Source organism: Phyllostomus hastatus, unplaced genomic scaffold (genome assembly GCF_019186645.2).
Source record: "Phyllostomus hastatus isolate PE091 unplaced genomic scaffold, TTU_PhHast_1.1 phas_scaffold_129, whole genome shotgun sequence".
Classification (NCBI taxonomy): Eukaryota; Metazoa; Chordata; class Mammalia; order Chiroptera; family Phyllostomidae; genus Phyllostomus; species Phyllostomus hastatus.
The window spans coordinates 2,847,762-2,856,354 of NW_025334009.1; positions in this window are offsets into that span (position 1 = coordinate 2,847,762).

Consider the following 8,593-nt stretch of genomic DNA (forward strand, 5'->3'; position numbering starts at 1 on the left):
CTAGGTAGCCAACAGTTTTCTTGGGTGATGGAAAATAAAAGGAAACAACAACAGTAAAATAAAACATAATAATGGAAACAAAAGTCCACTCATCCATCGGGACGAGTGTCTGGGCTCCAGCAACACTGAGTGGGCACCCACAGGCGGCAGCACCCCCTAAGCGTGGGATTCACGGAAATTCCCACGTGTTGATTTTTGAGCGAGATGAAGCTCCCTCACTGGCCCTCATAAGTGTGGTCCAGTGTTGTCCACCGAGTGCAGTGGAGTGACGGCACAGGGTCACGAACTGTCGGGGTCACCAGGAGCTCCAAAGACCCTCCCCAGTCTCGGGTGAGGAACCCAGAGCCCAGAGCGGCTGCAGGAGTCAAGGTCACGTGACGAGTGAGTGGCGGGTCAGAGACTGGGACGTGGATCCCTGATTCCAAGTTCTCCCGAACTTCTGTCTGCACTTCCGGCCGTCTGAACCACTCGCTGGAGCTGAGGTATGTGAGGAAGAAAACAAGCAGGTGGATTTTGGGCCACCCACCCCCAGATCCAAGGTTCGGACACTCGCTCGTGGTGAAAGGAGTGGCTATTCCAGAGACATTCAGATCCGAACAAAGCAGCAAAACGACCTCCGTCGCGATCGCAAGCAGGGCGGACAACAGCGGGTGTGCAGCTGTGAGTGTGCACGGCAGAGCTGATTCTTGCGTTACGGCTGATGAGTTATTGCTTTATTTATGTGTATTACGACCGTAAAACTACTTAACCCACCTCAGATTTTGAACTTCACTTAAAAATTCCCCCCGAAACTGAGAGAGCAGAGCTGCAGAAGCCGAGATCAGTGTACAAAAAGCAGCTGTGCTTGCACACACTGGGGGTGGCCACTCACCAGGAAGGCTATTAAAAAAACACAGGACAAGCCCTGGCTGGCGTAGCTCAGTGGATAGAGTGCGGACTGCGAACCAAAGCGTCGCAGGTTCGATTCCCAGTCAGGGCACATGCCTGGGTTGCAGGCCATGGCCCCCACCAACTGCACATTAATATTTCTCTCTCTCTCTTTCTCCTTCCCTTCCCTCTCTGAAAATAAATAAATAAAATCTTTAAAACATTTTTTTAAAAGTTTCCCCACATTTAAAAAAAAACACATGACAAGTGTCTGCGAGGGTGCGGAGAAATCGGGACCTCCACCCGCTGTGGGCGGGGGTGTCAGATGGTGCAGCCCCCGTGGGAACCTCTCAGCCGTTCTCGGAAGAGTCTGACCCAACACAGATGCCAACCTGACCCAGCCACGCCGCCGCGGGCGTGTGCGCCAGGGAGTCAGAAACGTGCGCGCACAGGCCTTCGCGGCAGCGCCGTTCCCGGGAGCCAGGGAGGGCGAATGGCCCAGGTGTCCATGCGTGGACGGAGGACAGACACGCGCGGCCCGCATGCGCACTGCAACGTCGCCGAGCGACCGACAGGGATGGAGTTCCGGCGCGCACTGCGACGCAGGTGAGCCCCGGGGACAGCGGGCCGAGCGAGAGAAGCCGGGACGCGAGCTGCCACACGGCGCACGGTTCGACACGAAAGGGCTTGCGGGCAAACGGAGCAGGTTAGCCGTTGCCAGGGAACAGGCGGAGGAGGAATTGGGGGTGCGCAGGGTCTCATCTGGGGGGTGAGGGGAATGTTCCAGAACCAGCTAGGGATGATGATCGCGAAACACTGCGACTATACTAAAAACCACTGAATTGCACTTCAAAATGACGAATTCTGTGTTATTGAAGTACGTTTTATTTCAATTAAAGAAAATGTTTTCAAACTGGGCCCCCGGGAAGGCAGCTGGTTGGCTGCGGATAAGAAAATGGGGCTGGGGGGGGGGGGCCCCAATAGGTCTCTTGTACACTCTTGTTCCTTTTCAGTTCTGTACCGTGTGAATTTATTAAACAAATAGAAATATTTACAGATTAAGAAATAAATTGCTGGGCTTTAGTCCTTACTGGCAATTTACTGGCATTAATGGATGAGTACACCAGAGTTGAAAGTTGCTCACCTAGAGGGGGAGGGCTTTAAGAAACAGGGTAGGTCTGGGTGGGCGTGGGCCCTGCCTGTGGGTCAGGTCACCCCTCAAGGCCCCTTGCTGCCCTGGGAGACTCTCCAAGGTCAGTCCTTCTGAGGGTCCGGCCTGGTCGGGTTCCGCTTTCTGTCCTCGCGGGGCAGTGGCAGGGAGAGCACGCTGCTGAGAGGCGTCCGGAGACTTGAAGGTAAGCGCCGCCTATTTCCAGTCTTTCCCGGGACCCCCAACCGCACAGGGATCCGAAGGGGAGAAGGGGCAGGCGGTGCATCGCCCCGCCTTTTATCGAAGCCACGGCAGAGGTTTCCGTTTTGCTGGTAAGGAAGTCTGAGCCTTTAGCAGCCCCGAGTGGCGCAGCGACAGCAAACACTGGGTCGGAGGTGCACGCAGACCGCCCGCCGGCCGGGGCTGGGGGCGGCTTCCTACACGGAGCGCAGAGGTCCGGACTCACCGATGGTTGTCCTTCTGGCCTCGTTCTCACTCTGGGTTGTGCTCTCTGCACCTTCTGCCCTTTCACCTCTATCCCGCGACAAAGCCCCCCCCCCCCAGCCCCAGGGGGGTCCCTGCAAACAAGGCTCACGGAAGCTAAGCTTGCTCTAAGGGGCCTGAGTTCCCCCACGGAGCTGCACAGTTCAAAGTGGCTGACGTGGTGGATGTCATGTGTACCTTACCACAATTTTTTAAGCCCCGCCTGAGGACAGGCGTATTGACTTCTGGAAGAGAGGAAGTGAGGGAGACAGAGGGGAAGGGAAACTTCGACGTGAGAGAGGAACACCGATTGGTTGTCGCCTAAGCACGTGCCCCGACCGACTGAGGACCGAACCCACAGCCTAAGCGCGTGCCCTGACCAGCGATCGGACCCAAAACCTTCCGGCTCACGCTCACGGGACCAGGCCCCAGCCTACCGAGCCGCGCCAGGAAGGGCTCACCGCCGCTCTTTAAAAGCAGGGAACAGGATGGCCACGTCCTTCCCCGGCATCACCCCCTCTTTCCACGCCACTCCAAACAGAACAGAGTGCAGCTTCCTCGCCACGGCCCGCCAGGTCCTGCGAGGGCTGGCTCCCGCCCCTCCCTCCTGCCTGTGCCCCTGTCGCTCCTGGTCACCTCACAGCGGCCGCTCCGGCCACCCTCCCTCTCTGGGACTCGGAGCCTTTGCCCCTGCTGGGCCCTCTGTCCCGGAGGCGGTCCCCAGCTCCCCCTTCAGGTCTCAGCTCAAACCCCCCGTGGCAGAGACTCCCCCCGCAAGGAGCCGCCCCAGGTCTCTCTGTGGCCGTGCTGGTCACGCCCTTCCTCAGCTGCCCACGCACCAGCCATAACTTCGCTCCCTGGGTCCTGTCTGCCGCCCCCACCCCCCACCCCCGAGGCGAGCCCCTCCTTGTCCGCCTGCATTCTCTCCCCGGCGCAAACGCGCTCACTGCCCAGCACAGCGCAGGCCTTTGATATTAAACACGATAAATAAATAAAAAGAGCTTTCAAGTGTCAAGGAATGAGACTTAATTATGCTTTTAACTAGGCTGAGCTCGCATTTAAACATTGATTTTGAAGTTGGTTTTCTAATAAAAAATAATAGCTCTCATCGGCCTGGTTGGTTTCACATTAATAATTTTTACAAGATTTTCCCACATACAAGTATGATACGGGAAATGTATAATCTAGGGAGACTTGTTTCCCCTGTATCAATGATTATTTTCAAGAACCACTGGTAAGAGCGAGGCACAGAAGATTAAGATATTTCTTAAGCTCCTTTGCACACAAATTAGAAGAGCAAAGATCATGGAAAAAGGAATCACACATCCCCCTGACTCAGTATTTTCCAGAGTAAAACTAGTTCCTTTGCTAAAAGTCAAAAGAGTGAATACTAATAATTCTAAAATTATTCTGGGGAGTGGACAAAACACTTCCTGAGAGAGATGGAAGAAAACTGAATTCGAGTATCAAAATTCTGCGACGCAGGCGGAGCCCTGCCTCCGACGTGCCGGCTGCACGGTGCATTTACCGTCTGTAACGAGAGAGACAGTTTCAGAATTATGTGTCTCCACATCATCCAACGTGAAAACTGCAACATGGGAGCGACCCACTCTGGAATCCCAGGCCCCGTCCTCGGGAATTCGGAGTCCCAGAAGCAGTGCCAGGTCACAGGCCGGCACAGGCGCCAAGTGAACCCGAAGACGGAGTCCTGAGGGCCACGGGCATCGTCGGCGGGGGAAGGGCCCTCCAAAAAGAAACCCCGAGGGACCCCCCCATGGCTCAACAGAGACAGCCGGCCAGAGGCGACGGCTCAGACAGACAAAAGGGGGTGTTTCCAGGACGGAGAAGCGGCCGGCGGTGTCCAGGGGTGACCGAGAGGCAGAGAGACATCAAAGGGTTAGTGCCAGCGTGCTGGCCGTGGGGAGAGACTGCCCGCGGCACGTGGCCGAGACGAAGGAGAAACATCTCAACAGAGCTGACTGCACGTTAGGAGAAAAGAAAAGAAGATAAGAAATTTAACCATGACACCATCAAGCTTACGAAATGCAGGCAGCAGATCTTACAGTTTGTCGCTGGATGCCGACACGTCCCCAGACACGGGGGTTTGAGACAGCAGCTGTGTGACCAGCACTGCCCGGGAGCCTGGGGGCTGGGGGGCTCAGCCGGGCCCTGCCCGTGAGGGCCAGACAGGGACCACTCCTGGCGTTGGGGGCCGTGGGGTCCCCTCCACGCCTGTCGGTCTGCGCGGTGTGGTGAGAGCGCATCCGGAGGTGACGCCGGCTGAGCAGGTGTGAGCCGTGCCAGGGCGCCGGCCTCACTGGGTCCGGCGCTGGCCGCTGTTGGCCGGAAGCCCCGGTTGCTCACCCTGGACGGAGGGGCCACCCTAGGGTGGCAGCACCAGGAAGGCACACTCCCGGGGTGCCTTTGCCCTCTGCAGGGCTCCTGCATGTGGCCGCAGTTCTGGAGGGAAAGCTGCCGAGAGCCGGCCCGTGCGTTCCCTGCTGGGCTGCACCCCGCGGGTCCCCGGCCCCTGCGTTCCAGGGAGGGGCTGTTGGGGGAGAGAACGCCAGGAGCTGCGGGTCTCTGCAGGCGGCCCAGCGTATGTATGAGCCGCCACACAGGGCCCCAGCTTCGCTTGCTGAAGCCGCGTCCTGCTCTACGTTCGGCCTGGAGACGCTCGCTTGCCGAGGAGGCGACTCCGGGCCCCCCGCCCGGCTCCTCTCCGGAGCCCCGCTGTCGTCTCGCCTGTTGAAAGAGTGCGAGATCTCCTGGGTTCAGACGGCCGGGGGCAGCAGCTCCTTCCCGGAGCCGGAGGAAACTCTGGGTCCCCCAACACCCACCCCTGAGAACGCAGTTCCCGAAGAGCAGCGCCGAAGCTCCGGGGCGCAGGCCCGCTGAACGGGGTCACGGGCGCGGTGGGAGAGGGGCTGCCGGCAGTGACCGTCCCACGTCCGCTCCGGACCGCGGGAAGACTAGCGGGGCCTGCTGCCGGGCGGAGGTTAGGGAGTTACGGTCTTTCCATAGCAGGTTTGTTCACTCCCTCGTCCACTCAGAAAGTGGCCACTGGCCGTGGGTGAACTGTCAGGCCTGGCGCTGGGTCGTGGTGACACAGCTGCCACCTCTTTCTCCCCAGAGGGCCGGGGCCGCTGCGCTCGTCTGAGACGAGGAACGGAGACTTCGTGGCAGAGGGGAACTGCGAGGGCCGAGAGAGAGAGGGACTTGGTTCTTGTGAGAGTAGCGGACCCCAAGAAAACGGAGCGCTTACAGATATTTTAGGTCGGTATTCTAGTGACCCGCTGCGGTTTCATCTATCCAGACCGCTGTGGCCAACTCCCGTCCTTCTACGGACAACAAAGCAGTGCTCAGGACAGCGACGAGAAGGACCGACACACGCCCCTTAGACGGTGTGCGCAGGAGGTGCTCGCAGGCTCTCAGGGCCGTGTGGCCGCGTGGCCGTGTGCAAGGGGCTACAGGACGCTCCCCGGTGACTGTGGCACGTTGCCCCCAAGCCAGTTTTACTGTAGCATTTTGCAAGAGAAAAAAAAACAAACCAACATTTGAATTGATAAGTCATTCAAAATACAATTCTTACCACAGTACAATTGACACCACAAGGCATTTCAGAGGCCTGCACAGGGGAACATGAAAAACATCTCCATTAGACAACACTTAGGCGAAAGTGGAAATAACAACCACAGTAGCAGTTTTTCTAAAAACTAATAATAACGAAAGCGCCGCCCGTGAGGGTTCATGGCGGCCGCCGCCGGCGCGACCGGAGGGAGGCTCTTCGCCGCAGACGCTTCCAGCCGAGAAGACACGTGAACGGCACTCGGCTCAGAGGGCGAGAGAAACCGCAACCAATCAGCCAGGCAGCTTCGGGAAAGAGGGAACACACGCTGGACCAGACCTCGGCGGGGCAGGAAGGAAACAGGAAAACGAGAGGGACCAGTCAATGATCAGAATGGAGATTCCCTGGGTTCCGGGGGCACACCAGCCAACCTGGTCAGAAAGGCGAGGAGAAAAGCATGAATACACCAGAAAGGAAATCGGGAAACAGGTTCTGCTATGAAAGAAGCTTCAAACACCGTGAGAGACCGCACTGCCCAATCCCACACAAACAAATTGGAAACTTAAATGAAATGGATGATTTTTCTTGAAATACAATTTTGCAGAATTGACCACAACAGAGAGACAACGCTGCAGCAGAGAAATTTCCACACGAGTCTTGAAGAACTTTTCAAAGAACTGCCTCTAAAAAAAAATCGTCCCACTCAGGTGCTTTCACAAGGAAATTCTACCCAACGTTCAAAATGTGAATAATCTCGATACCAATGAGTTTTTCCAGAGCAGAGAAAAAAGAGAAACTTTTAAATTTTATATAAAGCAAGATGAACATGATACTTCAAGCTAATAAATATAGCACATACAAAAACCTAAAGATCACTTAGGAATACTGATTTTTAAAATATCGAAATAAAACATGAGCAAACAGAATACAATCTCATGATCAAATTATATCAGGAATACTAAAATGGTTTGACATAAGGAAATCCGTTCATGTAATTCACCGTATCAATTAATGGAAGAACAGTTATATAATTGCTTCAATAAATGCTGAAAAGGCTTTCCAAACAATTCAACACTCATTCCAATAGTAGATAAAATAGGAAGGTGAATATTTCCTGAACATCATAAAAAAATGCCTAAGTCCAAAAACGAGCTTTCTATTTAATTGGAACACACCAGCGACATTCCCACTGAAATCAGGCCCTTGGCAGGAGTTCCAACTGTCTCTGCTGCTCAACACTGTTTCTGACACACCGGCCGGGAATTCCTCAGGAGGAAGGAGTTTGTTACAAGACTTGGAAAAACAAAAGTAAAACTGTATTTGCAGATAACATAACAGTGTATCTGCAAAACCCAAGTGGTTTAATAAGAACACTAACTCAGATAATAAAATAATAACATAGCAGGATATGAAATTAACCTACAGAAATCAGTAAAAGGAATCATGAGAACCAAAATCCCCTTTACAGTAGCAACCACAAGAAAGATACAGTGGGTATTAACAAGAAATGGATAAAAGACCCATGAGGAAATTTTGCAGGAGCATTTCTCAAATATATAAAAGTATTCTTCCTGGGCAGATGGCCATTGCTTTGGAAAGGTGTGGCCAATCATAAAGATACCGTCCCACCCTAAACTGTAAATGAAATGCAGATCCAATAAAGACACCAAAAAGTTTCTGTTTCTGGACCTAGAGCAGTTGACTTTAAACTTCATGTGTCTTTTTAAAAACAAATCACACAAGAATGTCTAGGAAAACTAAAAAAGCCGAGAAGAAAGGACTAGCTCTAATACACATTAAAACATACTACAGAACCTCTAGGATTAAAACTGTGTGGCATTGGAGCGTACATAGACCATTGGGGGTGGGGGGCAGAGGAAAGCCAGAACTAGACCAAGTCTCTGTGGAAATTTAACGTTAGACGAGACGTTCAGGATAAATACCCAGAAGTGCGATTGGTGGGGCAAAGGGTGAATGCAGCTGGTTTGGGGAGTGTAGATGTTTTCAGATACGATTACCTATTTTCTCATCATCTCGCAGTGTGTGTATTGTCAAGCTTTTGAATTTCTGCCAGGTAGGCAGGTGAAAGTGGTACCTCCGTAGCTTTAATTCGCATTCAGTGAAACTTGTCCTTTCATTTGTGTAAGAGCTGTTTTGCATATTCCGTATCTCTTTTTTCATTAAGGTGTCGTTTACACACCACCAAACGCAGAAATCTGAAGCGTTCCATTCGGGGAGGTATAGCCGCCAGTCGGAGCAGGCCTGCAGCGTCTTCGTCCCCACCACCCTACCACCCCAGTCCCCTCTCGTCCCTCCCAGACAGCCCTCCCGCCACCTCCAGCAGCTCCCTTTCTGGCGTCAGTCCCTGCAGGGCGCTTCGCCGTGCGTGCGTGCGTGGGTGGGCGCCGCGCACACGGGACATGCAGGTGGGCGTCTACGTCCCGCCGCCACCTGGTTCTTCTGTTTGGCGCGGTCTTCCCGGATTCACCCGTGAGTCCACGCGGAGCCTCAGTTCCTTCCTGGTG